Below are 8,901 nucleotides of genomic sequence, written 5' to 3' on the forward strand. Positions count from 1 at the left end.
TTCTAACAATGAGCAAAGAATTGGAATGATGCCTGGCCCTTTCTTTTGATCCTGTTTTTGGTGAAACAGCGTTAGAGGAATGATGGTTAGGGTGAATCAATCAATCAATCAATCAATCAGTCAATGGTATTTATTGAGTGTTAGGGTGAATCAATCAATCAATCAGTCAATGGTATTTATTGAGTGCTTACTTTGTACTGAGCACTGTACTAAGCGTTTGGGAGGTATAATACAGTGGGTAGATATGATCCCTGCTCTCAAGGAGCCTACAGTCTAATGGGGGAGATAGGCATTAAAATAAGTTACAGCTAAGGGAAGCAACTGAATATATGGCTATGGACATAAGTGCTGTGGGAATGGGGGGGGGGGGTGATTTTAAAGGGTGGGGCTAAGGGCATTGAGGAGGCTTTAAGGAGGGAAAAATAGGGTTGGAGGTAATATGTAGGAGCGGGAGTTCCAGGAAGGAGGGATAGTTGTGAGCAAGGGGTCGACAGTGGGTGAGGCCAGAGTGAGAGTCGGTCAGTATTAAAGCAGCAAAGTGTGTGGGCTGTGTTGTTGTGGGAGAGGAGTGAGGATTCGAAAAGCGGAGAAAGCCGATTTAAATGCTTTGAATCCAACGGTGAGGAGTTTCTGCTTGATGCAGAGATGAACGGACAAGCATCAGAGGCACTTGAGGGAGTGGGGAGATGAGCACAAAATTATTTTTGAGAAACATTATTGGGGCAGCGGAGTGAAAGGTGGACTGGAGAGGAGAGAGGCTGGATTTCTTTCAGCAAGGACTTCTTTGCTTAAATTGAGTTGCCAGATCAAATCATAAACATATTGCCAACCAAACAATTACTACCATATGCCTATTTTACCAACTTTATTTCATATTCCTGAGCTTCTTATAGTTTGCCTATTCACTCTATGGCAAAATGTATAGAGGCTCCTCAATCCTGAGAAGTAAAAGGGACGAATGGACTTCCGGGGAAGGGGATGGGGACTATGGCAATGGAAGCAGAGATAAATGCGAATGGGTGGGCTTTTGGCAGGGAGGAATTGGAGGACCTTTACTGAAGAAGACAATGGGAGAAGCAGCATGGCCTAGTGGAAAGAGCACTGAACCCAGAGGATCTGGGTTCAAATCCTGACCCCTGCCACTTGCCTTCTATGTGGCCTTAGGCAAATCTCTTCACTTCTCAGTGCCTCATTTACCTCTTCTATAAGATAGGGTTTAATACCTTTCTTCCTCCTATTAGACCTTGAGCCCCTTGTGAGACAGGGCCTGCTGTCCAACCTGATTAACTTGTATCTACACCAGCACTCAGAATCCTGTTCGACATATAGTAAGTACTTAACAAATACCATAATCATCCTGATCATCACAAAGCCCAGGGCCTCGGCAGAGTGTAAAATGAGAGAGGTGGGGCTGCAGCTGCTGGCAACCAAAGAGATAGCAGACAAAAAGGGCTGGGGGTGTACCCCACCACCCTGGTCCCACACCTAGAACATCCATTCTGGGACTTTTTCTTATAATTGGAGCCAAGTTCTAGCTGGTTTCTGTTTACTTCCAGCACTGAACCTCCTGATATTTTGGGTTATTTGGCCGTTGATTCATCATTGATTCAGACCTTAGTTATTTAAACTCTCTGTGACTTTTTCCTCACTTGTAAAATAGGGATTATCATGGTCATCAAAGGATTATCATGGCGTGGACTCATGAAAGGGGAAATCTGTGAGTAAAATCTTAATGGGGAAGCAGGGTAGCCTAGTGGAAGGAGCACGGGGCTGGGATTCTAATCCTGCTCCACCACTTCCCTGCTGTGTCACCTTGGGCAAGTCAGTTAACGTCTCTGTGTCTCAGTTACTTCATCTGTAAAATGGGGATTAAGACGTTGAAGGGACTGGTCTAACGACTCTGTTGTTTTGCACCTTCCCAACCCCTGAGCAGAGTGTTCTGCATACAGTAAGCACCCAATAGGAACTACTGATTGATAGATTGATCTGATCCACATTGTCAGTCACTTAAATCCACATTTAAAGCACTCAAGCACTGTACTCTGCACACAGTAAGCACTTAAAAATTACTACTGAATGAATTTTCCCCTCCTACCTTACCTCCCTGATTTCCTACTACAACTCAGCCTGCACACTTCACTCCTCTAATACCGACCTACTCACTGTACCTTGATCTCATCTATTTCATCACCGACTCCTCACCCAAGACCTGCCTCTGGCCTGGAATGCCCTCCGTCTTCACTCACTCTCCCCACTTTCAAAGCCTTATTAAAAGCACATCTCCTCCAAGAAGCCTTCCCTGACTAGGCACACATTTCTTTTCTCCTACTCCTTTCTGTGTCGTCCCTGCACTTGAGTTTGCATCCTTTATTCACCCCTCTCTCATCCCCACAGCACTTATAGTCATATCTGTAATTTAATTAATTATATTAATATCTGTCTCCCCTTCTAGACTGTAAGATGCTTCAGCATTTAGAACAGTGCTTGGCACATAGTAAGCGCTTAACAAATACCATCATTATCATTACTGTAAATAGCGAATGTGTCTACCAGCTTTGTTATATTGTACTCTTCCAAGCGCTTAGTACAGTGCTTTGCACACAATAAGCCTTCAATAAATACAATTAATTGATTGATAGATTCCCTGAGGCGAACACTTGCCATGGTTGCTGATGGGGCTCAAAATCATATAAATGAAAAAAAATCACTTTTCCTCCAAACTCACATAGCTTGGCTTTTTCTCAGGAAAACATTTGAGGAATCTTTCCCAAACAGAGAATTATCCCTGGTACCGGGAGGCCTCCACATAACTTTGGGTGAGCTAAAGCACCTCATTTCAGATAGCATCTCTGGGGGTGTGGCTTAGCAGCCTTGTGACGACAGTTTTCCTGTAGGGCCGGGGCTCAGCAATTGTATGACAACTTGGCTGTAGGGGAGTAGCTTAGCAACTTTCTGACTGACAATTTGGCAGTTGGGGAGTGGCATAGCAACCTTGTGACAGACAACCTGGCAGTAGGGGAGTGGCTTAGCTGCCTTGTGACAGACAGCCCGGCTCTAGGGGGCAACCTGAAAGCTTCTTGTCTCCAGGGGGTGTAGCTTCAGGCTAGACTATCGCTCCATTCCCTCATTGGGAAGCAGTAAGGAGAAGGGAATAATTTAATACTCTGCAGGCTTAGGACCAAAATATACACTTTTCTAGTAGGACAAGAACCTGCTGTTAGAATGGAGCTAGGCCTGAGACAAAGCCCCAAATGGGAATTGTGTGAGCCACTGGGGCAGCAAACTGGCTAAAATGAGCACTGGCCTCATAGAGCGTCTCTCTCCCTCTCTTTTTAACGGTATTTGTTAAGGGCTATTTGCCAGACACTGTACTAAACACTGGGGTAGATAGCAGCTAATCAGTTTGGACACAGTCCCCGTCCCACATGGGGATCACAGTCTTAATCCCCATTTTACAGATGAGAGACCTGAGGCACAGAGAAGTTAAGTGGCTTGCTCAAGGCCCCCCGGCCGACAAGTGACGGAGCCGAGATTAGGACCCAGGTCATTCTGACTCCCAGGCCAGTGATCTATCCACTAGGTTACACTGCTTCAGGTGGTCCCAGCCAAAGTTGGACCTAAATAGTTGCAGGCCTGTGTAATCATTATTTGAAATGGATTAACCCCTCTAGCCAAGGGACTCTTTATGTTCACATTGTTTCCCAAAGACTTGCAGAATTCTGTCAGTCTGGAGCAGAGTCCACAGAGGATCACAGGCAATCAGGACTCCAAGACTGTGCTTCTTTCACTCTTCCTCGCCACTCTTTCCCTTGGAGCCTTGGAGATGGTCTGGGAACAGGCCCAAACCCCAGGCCCTGGTTTTATATGTTACATCTTGTAGAACAGTAAGTCCCAAACTCTTCCGTCTGCAGACCGCTGCTGTAGAGCTAAAGCCCTCCCAGGCCTGCGGGAGGTGGGAGGGGACACAGGATTTAGGATTTAGAACAGGAGTGCACAGCAGAAGTCTGGTTCTAAAGTCCTACAGGAAGCCCTAAAGGCAAGGAAGCCATCGGCCGACCGAGGTACCTTCTACAGGCACCTACGGAAGGGGAAGGGAAGAGTATCTCCCCCAGGGCCGAGGTGGCATTTCATTTCATTTTATGGAGAACATTTGTGACGAATATCATCCAAGGCTGCCTGTGTAATATTACCTGGTAATCGTTCATGGAAGGAAACAGCAGGGGGAATACTGCTATGTGAACTGTAGCTTTCTTTTGTCAGTTGACTTACTTAAAGGAAATCACAATAAGACTTAAAACGAGTAATAATAATATTTGTTAATCTCTTACTATATACCAAACACTGTACTAACACAGGGGTAGATACAATATAAGAGGAACAGACAAAGTCTTTGAGTTACCTGGGTCTCCTAGTCTAAGGGGAAGGAGAAGAGGTATTTCATCCCCATTTTACAGATGAGGGAGCTGAGGCCCACAGTAGTTAAGTGACTTGCCCAAAGTCATGCAGCAGGCAAATGGCAGAGCCAGGAATCAGAACTCCGGTCTTCCGACTTCTCCTCACTATTGAATGAAATGCTCTCTCATGGTCTACCATTATGGTGATTTTTCAATAATGACCTTCAAACCTTGCGTTGTATTCTTTGCACAAGGAGAGATATCAAATGCTACCACTACTGCAATTATTTGCTTATTTTTAAATGAAAGTGACTGCCTGCAAAAGAAGGGTCAGTGAAGATCCTGCCATCACCCCGAACGAATGCCAAAGTGCGGCAGATGGAAGCTTCTTGAGAGGTGCAGTTAATCAGAATAATTTCCCCTTGAGTTTCTGTGAGGGGAACTGTGAGACATGAACTGACTTGCCTGCTTCTTCCCTGCCTGTCCCCTTAAGTGAATAGAAAACGGTGTCTTATTTCAAGCTGCTTCTTGGTTAATTTCTTCCCTCCAGCTACAGGGACCTTCTAAATAATATCATTGTTGTTTGAAAGCTCTTTTCTGCTGTTTACTAGTCATACTGCTTGATAGCCCTGCATGCTTGTAAGTACTATTATCCTTATTTTATACAGCGGGAAATAAGCAGCTTGCTAGAGATTGGAGAAAAAGTTAGTTGAATAAGGGATGAGAAGTTATTGTCTTGCAGTTTCAAACTCTAACAGACCCCTTCTCTAAAATGTCTGAGCATAGATTACCAAGATTATTCAATAAGTCAAAGAAGATTTACCTGGTTATCTAATCAACTTTCTATCATTCCACAATAAAACCCCAAATCATCTGTCATCTTTGGCAAGAATTTTCCAAGCAAATGCAACCTCACAGTAAGGGGTCCCTGCTTCAAGGAGTTACAAAATTGATAAAAGCTGACTTCAAAAGCTCCTGCTAACAACCCCCTTGACAGTTTTTCTGGCTAAAAGAGACATTTTGAACCTGCCACAGCTCAGAATGATCGAAAGATTCCAACACAGATTTTTGTAACCTAGGCAAAAGAGTAAAATTCTAATTTCCTGGTGGTCTGGACTCAAGCTTCATTTAGCGTGTACTGCATGGCAGCCTTAAACATCTTTCATTTATTATGATATTTGTAGCTTTCCAGCAAAGATAAGTTCTTTGGGAATCTGACAATACTTATTCCAAATTGCCACTCCATGTCCTATGGGTTCAGCAAGATTTTACATAAAGATACTTCGATTGGGCACCCAGCTTGGTTGTTAGTCCTCCGGAGAGAACCCTACTGTGGGAATCAGGAGATCTGGCTGGTGAATCTTTGTTCTGCTCGTTGGGGTGGTGTCGTCCGTGGTGCTGGTTTCTGACCGAAGAACTACCTTGGGCCATTCAGTGAGGTGGACAGGCCCAGCACGAGTCATGAAAAATAGCTGGCCTACATGGCAGCTATATAGGCTATCGAGGCAACTACCGGCCAGGCCACGGCTATCAGGCCTAGCATCAGAACTATGCTGCGGGCACTATGTAGAAAAAAAACAAAAACACTTTTGCACACACTTCTCAGTGTGCCAAACCTTTGCCTGCCTACCCACCTGTGGCACTCCATGTCCTAGTGGAAATGTGACTGGCAGGGAGGAGAAATGGCAAGTGACATCTTCATCATCCATGGTGTCTACTGAGTGCCTATGAGGTTCAAACCAACAGAGCTGACAGGCCCATTCCCTGCCCTCAGAGAGCCTACAGTCTAGAGGCCCTGCATAAGTCATCATCAAATTAAGCATCAATATGAACCCTCTTTCTAGAGTGCTAGCTATGACAGGGTGGATCGGATCAATCGATCAAACAAGAGTTCTTATTGGGTGCTTACTGTATGCAGAGCATTCTGCTCAGTGGTTGGGAAGGTGCATTACAACAGAATTGGTAGACACAATCTCTGCCCACACGGAGCTTACAGTGTACAGATCAGTTAGACCAGTTGGAATGGCGGGTCATGTTTTTGTTAGTAGTGTTTAAAGTATTGGGGGAAAATCATTATTCTGTATTAGGAAACCACATCCTTCTTGCTCGAAGATAGAGCTGAAAATGCTTTGTTCTCGGGGGAGTCAGTGGAGAGAGATAACCACATCCCCAGGCTTGCTGGCACCCTGAGAGAGTCAAGTTTCCATGCCTGTCTGTTTATCTCAGGCAAGTACTAAAAGTGCCTTCCTTCTGAGTGGGATGTTGATGAAAATAGCCGCCCCTTCCAGGGCAAAGACCGAGAACACGATAACACGCGAAACCCCTTTTTGCTCTTGCTCCTAACTTTCGGAAAAGTTCTATGACTGGGAACTTTCCAGGCCTTGAACCTGCCCCCAAACAACTGTGTTTCGGCAGGTGGAAAGTTTGAGCTGACTTACCTCTGGTGCGAAGGGCCTCCACAAGGAGGGGACGACGTGATTTAGTTCACTTTCCGGGCTGCATTTTGAAAGGTGATTGTTGTTTCCATGTGATCTCTCTCCTGTCGATCCCTCGGGTGGGCCAGGGCTGGGGACCCCATGAGAGGCATGCAGGTGCAGCGGGCCTCCTGGGGACACAGATTAGGTTGATTCTGGCTCAGTCACCTGCGCCGCTGTGCGCAAAACTTGGGGTTTAACAGTGAATTTTAGAAAGTCCAAAGGGGAGGCCCAGAGAAAGTCTGGGCTCTAGAATTGGGCTCCCAGCTGCTCCAGAAGGGACCGTTCAGTGGCGGCTCTAGACTGTAAGCTCATTGTGCTCGGGGAATACGTCTGTTTTATTGTTGTACTCTCCCAAGTGCTTAGTTCAGTGCTCTGCAAACAGTAAGCGCTCGATAAATACGATTGAATGAACGAGTGAATGGCGGCTGCCCCGTAACACTTGTGTCTTCAATTCAGACTTGGCATGGTGCTGAAGTGGTGCGGCTTAGTGGATGGAGCCTGAGTCTGGGAGTCAGAAGGACCTGGGTTCTAATCCTGGCTTTGCCACAAATCTGCTGTGTGAACTTGAGCAAGTTGTTTCACTTCTCTGGGCCTCAGTTACCTCCTCTGGAAAATGGGGATTAAGACTCAGAGCTCTATGTGGGACAGGGACGGTCTCCAACTCAATTACCATGTATCTACCCCAGTGCTTAGTACAGTGCCTGGCACATAGTAAGCGCTTAAATACTACAATAATTATTATGATTTATAATTAAGTTACTGCAGTGTCACTGAGATATGATTCATTAAAAGCTAATTGCTTCTCATTTTCTGTCCCCCTCGCCATAATTTCCTGAAGCTCTACAAAACCCAGCAAGTCTGTGACATTGAAGTAGCAGTTAAACACTCCCTTTCCTTCCTTTCCTTTCTTCGTTTATCTCATTAAATGAATCCGCTCTGCATTGGGTCCCTAGTTTAAATGAGCAAATATCAGAAGATGCAAAGCCTAGTGGGTCATCCCAGGAAGGATGCTACTGTGGACGAGGAGTGTGTAATTTGGGAAGCTGATGAGTCTTTAAAATCTATTAACATGGGCTTGCAAACATTTTTCAGAAGTCATTAGGCCCCAGAGTCTGTTTAATCCTCAGAATTGACAGAGATTCTCTAACTCTTTCCAGCATCATCTTCCTTCTCCCCTAGATCCCCTGCTATCTCCCACTCCTCTGCTTATCATTAGAACACACAAACAGCAGACAGTGCCCCCAGTTTCCCCATGGATGCTGAGTAAAAGCAAATCGGTGGCGGAGTATCATACTGTATTGTATTGTACTCTTCCGTGGATGAGTGGAAAAAGCCCGGGCTTGGGAGTCAGAGGTCATGGGTTCGAATCCCACCTCTGCCCCTTGTCAGCTGTCACTGTGGGCAAGTCACTTCACTTCTCTGTGCCTCAGTTCCCTCATCTGTAAAATGGGGATGAAGACTGTGAGCCTCACGTGGGACAACCTCATTCCCCTGTATCTACCCCAGCACTTAGAACAGTGCTCTGCACATAGTAAGCGCTTAACAAATACCAACATTATTATTATTATTCCAAGTACTTAGCATATAGAGTTCCATTATGTCTATTCCTAGATTTCCACTAAACTCATTCTGATTTCAGGGCCCTGGTAACATTCTTCTTCAAATGCCGTCAAATCGTTTTCAGTCCATAGCAACTCCATGGACACCCCCTCTCCAGAACATCCCATCTTCTGCCATAAAGTCGTTCTGGTATGTGTATCCATGTAGTTTCACAGGTTGATTCCCCTGTGCTGGGCAGCCGTGGCATGGGAAAGAGTCAAAGGCAGTTGATCAAGTGATCAAAAAGTTGATCAAAGAAAATGGCAGAGACTCAAGTTTTTTACTGCGTGGAAGAAGGCAAAGGTAAACCATTTCCGTATCTTTACCAAGAAAACTCTTTACCTGAATACACGGGCCATTGCTTACTTTATGGGCACCTTTGGTCCATGATAGCCCAAGGGAAGAATGATTTTTCCTGTGAGAACCATAAC

The sequence above is a fragment of the Ornithorhynchus anatinus genome, chromosome 14, assembly GCF_004115215.2.
Source record: "Ornithorhynchus anatinus isolate Pmale09 chromosome 14, mOrnAna1.pri.v4, whole genome shotgun sequence".
In the NCBI taxonomy this organism is placed as follows: Eukaryota; Metazoa; Chordata; class Mammalia; order Monotremata; family Ornithorhynchidae; genus Ornithorhynchus; species Ornithorhynchus anatinus.